Below are 8,514 nucleotides of genomic sequence, written 5' to 3'. Positions count from 1 at the left end.
GGCCAGGCGGCGGGCCTCAGGGAGGGGATGGGCAGGGGAGTGGGGTCCCGGGCTCCCATGGGCTCAGCTAGTGGAGGGGGCATCATCTGAGGGGCTGCCACCACCCAGGGAGAAACCACTAAGGCTGGAGCCACGCCCCGCCACAGCTGCGGGCAGAGGCGGTGCCGACCTCCGCCTCCTCCTACTTTTTGTTGTTTTTATATGAATATATGAACGGTGCTTATAAAGTATCCATAGAGAAAACTGTAAAATGTTTAAGCTGACCTCATAGGGGAAAATGCAAAACTATTAACTAATAATAAGTCAAGTCAAACTTGAAGACAATCCAAGTAATACGCTATTCGAACTTACATTTTCATCAATACATAAAAGTTATTAGCTGATCTTTGTTACCAAGTTAACAAAAACAAAGTATTATTTGATAAACTGAGATGGACATTTAAAATGTCATTAGGTTGCAGATTTAATTAAAGGTACATAAAGAAGTAGAAAAGTCCAGCTATTATTATTATTTTTTTAAAAGCTCAGAAACGCAGTTATTACTACTAATACACTAGGATTCTTGTTTTCCTAAGCATGATCTATAAACTCATACTCATTAGCAGGCAGTAATGGTTATATAAGCACCTGGAAAAAAAACTTCTTTACTAGTACTGAAGCAATGCTTACTGGTACATAATTTAGTTGGAATAGAATTGTGAGAATAGTTAGCAACAGAATCTAAACAACTGCTCTGGAAAACTGTAATGAGAGATAAGTGGAATGATGTTACTCCTTTAAGTAATGCAACCATGAGCAGGATAGGAAAGAAAGGCAAAAGGAGATATACCTAGGAAGTTGCAACCTAAATGGAATAATTCTGCTGAGTCCAAACCTCAATATGTATGATTTGGTTAAAAACAGGCTTGCATACAGAGCAGGTTTTCCAAAGCCCTACAGCTGTAGTTGGGCTAATCTTACATTCATCTGCCCTGTCATATACAGAATAAGCACAGAAAATATATATCTAGGTAAATAAATGAATTAAAATTTTTCAACATGATTTTTTCAATTCTTTCCAACGGTTGCACAAAAGAGAAACCCTCAATATATAATTGAGAATTTAACAGAAAAAAAGTGATTCATAGAGAGAATTTTTTTTACATGCCCACTCTCATGGGTTCCGTGCGTTAAGTTTTTTTTTTTGGGGGGGGGTGCTTAGAATACATAAAAATAAACAGATTCAAGAGGTCTATAGGTTGTAAAAAGTATAACCTATCCATGACAAACCAGACTATGGAGCTGCATTTTCTTTTTGCTTTGTTTTGTAAATTCCTGGGCACTTCCTTTCAGATTTATTAATTCAAACATATTCTACTACTACATGGTTCTCTCACAGTGACTGGATACACAATCTTCCCTTGCACTTATCCTGGGATAGTCTCCACGAGGTTTTTAATTTATGACCCACAGATGAACACCAGATGACACATGAACTGTCTGAAGTCATATGCCACATGTATGTGGATATTTGAGTGCATGCACATATCTCTCAGAAGTAGGCCCATAGTTTTCATTAGACCCTTAAAGGAGTCCTGGACTGTCTGAAAAGGTGAAGCAAACCTGGTACAGGAAACTCCTTCACTGGTCGGGAGGCTGATAAGATTATCTTTAAGGTCCTAAGAAACTAAGGATGTGATATACTAGCGGAGATGAACAGGAAAACTTCAATTAGTGTATTTTTGCTACAAATACCAGGAATTATTAATAAAAATGACTATCAATTGCTATATGAATATCACCTGAAGCACCTGATGATTCATAACAAGAAACTTACACTGTTAAATAGTTTCATTTGCACTTTCAATTCATGTTGATACCGTCTGAAAGTTGGGCTGTTTTAACTACTAAAAAAGCCATCAAAAGAGTTTAATTTTTAAGTGGTCCTGTGGACTAAATAGCCTATTTTCTAGGTACCTGAAATCCTATGCATATCTTACATGATGTAGAAACACTGTAACTAGAAAAAGTCCTTCAACAATCTACTTTTCTACCTGCATTGCACCTGAAGATTTTGCACTACATACCAAACTCTAAGTAGGGCAACCCCTTCAAACCCAAACCAGGGTCCCAGTCCTCTCTGGAGGAAGGAAGGTTATGAAAAAGTACATTCCTGATCAGCAGGGGCAAGTTCACACATTCAGTTTCAGGCAGAACCAAACATTCTGGGCACATGCTTTCACGGAAAGGTTGAGTGAATAAAATGCCAAAGTTGAAAAGTTACTTGCTATAGGGTCCTCCACTTCCGCCATAATCATAGGACTGCTGTGACTGGTCATCGATGCTGTAGCTTGTCTGGTAAAAATCCGTGTTTAAGTTTTCAAAGCCTGACATTGCAAACGATCTGCAACAGAAGAGAAATGGCAAAGACTGCTTACGCTCAAGATCCTACTGAATTCGTTCCTCAAGCTTGGCTGAAGCAAACCGCCCCAGAAGGCTGCAAATACTTCTTCTGAAACGCTGGGAAGCAGCATTTGGAGGGTGGCTCGGGGGTCGAGGTACAAGGGTCGCTAAGGGAATGTCTACTCTCTAAGTCAAGGCCTGGGAAGGCACCTCCGCTAGAAGGAACTGATCAGCTGCGAGTTAGGGGCGGGGTCCTGGGAGGAATGGCTCTGCGGAGTTCAAAATAACAAGGACGAATTTTCTTCTCGGGGCTGCGATTTACAACTGACAACGCGGCTAGCCCGTGCAAATAAGGCCTGGACCTGCCAGGAAAGTGCGGGTTCCTGCAAGGCCGCACCTTTGGTGCAGAGGCCGCGGCAGAGCAAGGGCTTGAAAGGGAGCGAGGGTCTGAGGAAAGGACCCGGCGCGGCGCCCAAAAGCGGCGAAGCCGGCTGCCCAGGTGTGGGGAGAGGCCAAGACGTGCGCCACCGGCCTGGGACACTCACCAAACGCGGAGGCGGCCGCAGTAGCTCCCGCAGCGCCAGGACACCCCCAACTCAGCTTAAGAGCCTGAACAAGAACCGTTGCTCCCTGTCAGAGGCCAAAAAACTGCTTCTGGGGCACGCCCCTCTTGCGCAGGCGTGGTGGCCAATTTTGTTCACCTGCGTTGGGCACCGAGGGTGGGAAAGCTGATATGGTGCATGCGCAGTATCGACCAATGGGAAGAAAAGTACTTCTGGCTGCCTGGTTAGCGGTAGAGGCGCAAAGGCAAAGGCCAAGTGCTACAACTGTAACTATTTGGGTGGAGGGAGAGTTCCGAATACTTGGTTTTGGTGGAAGCGGTGCAACCAGGGGAATGAAGCAATACGGCCTGTCTCCTGTCCACCAAGGAAGCTTCAGTCTTCCTGGACCTACTGTGGTTCAGGCACTGTGCTAAAGAGTTTATGTGTATTATTTTTTATCCTTACAGGCCAATGAGATGGTTACTCTGTTCTCCTTTTATAGGTTAGGCTGTTAAACGTTCTTTCGAATGCAATGACACAGGACATCTCTGCTACCTGTGCTAACTGCTGGGGATATCGTGGACACAAGGGTGATATAAGCTAGATGGCACTGCTCACATGGAGTTGGCGAAGGAGGAAGATAATCAAACACATAAGTACACGTGAAATTGTTACTAATATTCTTATGTGCGTCCTAATTCTTTGAAAGGGCATACTAGTCATCTAGGAATAAGAATCTGAAAAACCACTATGACACGAGGTGATCAAAAAAGTAACTGGGCCCTAGCCGGTTTGGCTCAGTGGTTGGAGCATGGCCTGCGGACCAGAGAGTCCCGGGTTCAGTTCCCACTAGGGGCATGTACCAAAAGAAAAAAAAAAGAGTAACTGGGAGTTAATTAGAGAAAAGGGGGAATCAGGAAAAAGGAAGGAAAAAAGAGGGGAAGAGAAAGACAACAGCTTATACAAGGCCTGGTACTGGGGAAAACATGGTGTAAGGAAAGTGTAAGTCAGGGTTTCTCAAGCTCTGCACTATTAACATTTTGATCCAAATGATTCCTTGTTGTAGAGAGCTGCTCCATGCACTGTGGGATATTTAGCAGCAACCTTGACCTCTACCCAGCAGATGCGAGTAGCATCTCCCCTCCCAGCCTTTCAAACTAAAAATGTCTCCAGCCATTGCAAAATGTCCCTTGGGTAACATCAGAGTTTGAAAATGACTGGTCTAAATGAAGCCAGGATGATTGGAACAGCAAGTGAGGGCAGCCACATAGGAGTTGAGGCTGGAGCTACAGGCAAGGGCCAGAGAATGGTGTCTCGTTGGATTCTGGTGTTGGTTCTAAAAGAAAAGGGAAACCACTTAAATATGAACTGATGAGAGACATAGACTGTTTCCTTAAAAAAAAGAAAAGAAAAAAGAGAGATTTCTCTGGCTGCTGTGTTAAATCACTTTTTCAAAGTGGAGAAATCCTGACTACCCTAACTCCAGATGTTATGGTATTAACCAGTGAGCAGGACTGTCTTCAGGATTTATAGTACTCTAATATCTATATCAAGAGCCATTGCATCGTGTGCTGGAACCAAAATCCTAACCAAAGAAGTTAGGCCACTGCTCTGGAACCAGTTTCCAAAGGAATAATAACATTTTACTGGTTAAAATGAAACAAAGAAGTAAAAATAAAACAAAAACACAGTCCCCTCCAGACAAAAATAGCCACAGCAAAGGACATAAACCAAAACACCAAGGACTGTACTCTGGAGATGAACAGGCAGTTAGCCACCCTTTGAGGTTTTCTACACCATCAGAGAATGTCAGAAATTGCTCATTCAATTATTTAATTTACCACCCTGTTACAAATAATTTTAGAATGTATTGTTGTAGATACCATCTACACAACTCAAGATAGACTGACCATATATTCTGATTTGCTGGAGATAGCCCCGTTGTCCCATTTAATGCATGATTTTTCCAGCATAACTATTAATATTGTCCATTTTTCACTCTCAAAAATATCCCAGTTTTACTGGTAAATGATATGGTTGTGCTCTCTAAGCTACATTAACTGTGAAGCTGAGTTTCTAGCTATCAACAATATGCAGTAATCTGTCACTTTATCTACTTGTGATTGTGATCTTATTGTTGAAAAATAATTCTAGTCTCTGTGTTTTTTTGATGTTTCCATTTCTTCCTATTTAAAATGGATCTTACTCTCAGATTTGAACAAAGTACAAGAATATGACTATTAAAGTAAAATAAGTTATACATATACCATATGATTTCACTTATATGCATAAGCCAAAGAACAAAATAAATGAAAAAACAAAACAGAAACAGAATCATAGATACAGAGAACAAACTGATGGTTGCCAGAGGGGAGGTGGATTTAGGGGGTTGGGTGAAAAAGGTGAAGGGATAAAGAAGTACAAATTGGTAGTTACAAAATAGTCATAGGCATGTAAAGTACAGCATAGGGAATATAGTCAATAATATTATAATAACTATGTACAGGGCCAGGTGAGTACTTGAAATATCAGGGGGATTACTTTGTAAATTATATGGCTGTCTAACCACCATGTTTTCCACCTGAAAACAATATAAAATAATATTGAATGATAACTATAATTAAATTAAATAACAAAAAGTATATGAGCATTAATAATTACCTGCCTAGGAATGAGTTTTTAGATATAGATATTATTTAAATTCTGCTACTATGAAAGCAATTACCATATTTACTGGATTTTTTTTTCCTCTCCAACCTCTGCCGCAATTGAGAACCAAGCAAGAAAATCAAGTTACATGATTAAATCTTCCATATTGTTTGCTTGACTTTGAAATATAAGCCAACGTATTCTGCAAAAGCCTCTTGGGGATTTTGAGAACACCAGTGAATTTCACAGCCAGTCAGGTATGTCTTTCTTTTTAGAAACTTTTATTTATTTGTTTGTTTGTTTATTTTGGTGTTGTACCTCCCCACCCCAGGACAGGTTCCAGTAAACTACAATAGAGAAACTATAGTACTTGGTAAATGTGCTGACCTCTGTTAGTCATTGAGCTGGCCTCATTAGGAGTAGAAAATCTCAACCAGGTCAAGAGATGATGGACTATGAAGTGGGCTCATAAGAGCTATCCAGTCCTTCCCTGGAACCTAGTATGTTAATTGCCAAACTTGTAACAAAAAAGGAAAGTAATATATTTTAATTAGTTTCACAATCATGCCAGTACACATACACTTTTACATGTTTCACAAATACACACACACACAAAAAAAACCCTCCATTTTTTTTTTAAGGATTATAGTGAAACTGTACTTAGATATCTTAATGTTGCCTTGTTTCCTTCTGTTTTATAGTAAGTATGTCATGGGAATTGTGCCAGAAAATTATGGTTTGATCAAGGGTAGTTTTCCCATACTTTTATTCATAGACACACGCACCAAATAAGGTAAGGATTTGGCAGCTGTGAGTGTTATGATGTCAAGTTTCACAGTGAAACCTGATAATTATGGTAAAAACCACTGTAGTTGCCCAAAATATGTTTTCACTATCCCTGGCTTATTATGTAACCTCATATCATAAATATGACAAATATATTTTCTCCAAATTATCCTTTAGCTCTTAGAGAAAATTTCCTCATTAAATTCTGCTTCTGTTACTTCAATTATTTTACTTTGATTACTAAATTACTGTTTTGGGAAGACAAATTTGCCTGTAGCAAAATTAAATACTTTTGGACAGAACTAGTTCTTAAAAGGCAAAGAAAGTTATCCCCAATTTAATAATTATTCTTGGGACTTTGACTTCAATACTGCAAGTGCCTCATGTTGTTGCAAAATATATATGTGTATATCTTTTTTGATCATTAACGTTTTTTTCTTTATTTATTTTTAGAGAGAAAGAGAGAAATAGAAACAATGATGAGAGAAAACGTCAATTGACCGCCTCCTGCATGCCCCCCACTGGAGATTGGGCTCAAAACCTGGGCATGTGTCCTGACCAGGAATCAAACTAGCAACCTCTTGGTTCATGGGTTTACGCTCAACCACTGAGCCACACCGGCCAGGTGATATTTTAAAAACAATACTCCAAATATTTTTTTTTAAATTTGGTTTTTAATTTTTTTTTTTTATTCTGTAGATTAAAGACACTAAATCTTTAACCTTGAAGGGCGGGCAAAAGGTCAGCTGTGCTGTCAACATAGAAGTCAGGGACCATTTTCCTCTTAGACACGCAGTCACTTTCCTGATTACTCTTCACACCTCCTAGAGTGGAGACTCTGGAGAGGGTCAGGATGGTCTTCAGGCCACAGGTGACTCCCAGGAGGATGTCTGTGTCCAGGCGATCTCCCACCATGACCGTGCGTTCCGGGTTGATGCGTACTCCCGGGACACGCAGTGGAAGATGAAGCGGCTAGGCTTCCCTGTGATGTCGGCCTGGGCTGGGGGCCATCTCCACGGCTCGGACCGGACAGCCGGTACTTCTCCATGAAGCGGCCGTTCTCCCGGGGAGCCGGCTGTCCATGTTGGTGCCCACGAGCAGGCACTTGGGCTGCTGCAGGTAGCGCACAGCCTTGGTGAGCTTCATGTAGCTGAAGTGCTGGTGCAAGCCCAGGGCAACGGCGCGCACAGCGGCCCCAGTGGTGCTTCCAACCAGACGCCAGGGCCGTCGCGGTGCAGGGGCCCACGCCCACGCCCACGCCCACGCCCACACCCGCGATGCCCACGGCCTCCAGCTCGGCCGCCAGGCCGCACTCTCCAGCACTAGGCCTTGGGAGCCGGAGGGCCAGTCAGGTGCTGTGCAGGTGGAGTGCGGTGCAGTAGGCTGTGCCGAAGGCTTCGGGGCTGGCCCCGGGTCCCAAATATCCGCCTAAATAAAAACAAAGACATTTTTAATATTAGATGAATGGATACTGTGGTTTGGAATAAGAATTTCAATGACCATGTTGGAAGTTTTATATCTCAAATTACTTAGAAGGGGTGATAATGTAAAAAACAAAACGAACAGCAACAAAAAACCCAGCATCATAAAACTGGGCTTTAGTGATGGTAGAGTACCTTGTAACAAAGATGCAAGTGAACACCTGAAATACCCAACAGCGAACAGCTACGCATGCTTACTGTGTGCCAGGCACTGCTCTGAGCACTTTGCACCTTTTACCTCAAGCGCTTTTCCAAACAATGCAATAAGGAAGGTGCTGTATATTTGACACATGGTGAAACTAAGAACAGAGTGGTTAAATAACTTGTCGAACATCATGAGGCTAGGAAATAGTAGACCTGAGGTTTGAACCCAGTCTGGTAAACCACTAGAGTGTATTATTATTGTGCTACATAATGTAAATGCAGGAAAAGGCATATACTAATGAATATACTACCTTACCTAACATTTGATTATACCGTATTATATATCTTATAGATACTAAAATTTAATGAATATACTACTTTAACATGTTTCTATATATATAATGTATATATTTTATATATGTATACACACTAAAATTGCAGTTTAGACGGTTGTACATTTGTCCCCAAATGTGTACACATTCAAGTTCATAAAAAATTTTCTGTAATCTCTTTACTGGGCACATAAAAAT

General features: G+C 41.3%; 1 pseudogene; it reads right to left on the bottom strand.

The window, feature by feature from the left end:
• Positions 1-7,076: 7,076 nt before the first annotated feature.
• Positions 7,077-7,862, bottom strand: LOC118643535 (annotated as a pseudogene).
• Between the last annotated feature and the right edge of the window lie 652 nt (positions 7,863-8,514).

Source organism: Molossus molossus, unplaced genomic scaffold, assembly GCF_014108415.1.
Source record: "Molossus molossus isolate mMolMol1 unplaced genomic scaffold, mMolMol1.p scaffold_m16_p_4, whole genome shotgun sequence".
Lineage (NCBI taxonomy): Eukaryota > Metazoa > Chordata > Mammalia > Chiroptera > Molossidae > Molossus > Molossus molossus.
Note: the sequence above shows the minus strand (reverse complement) of the source record. Positions and strands in the feature narration are given on the sequence as shown.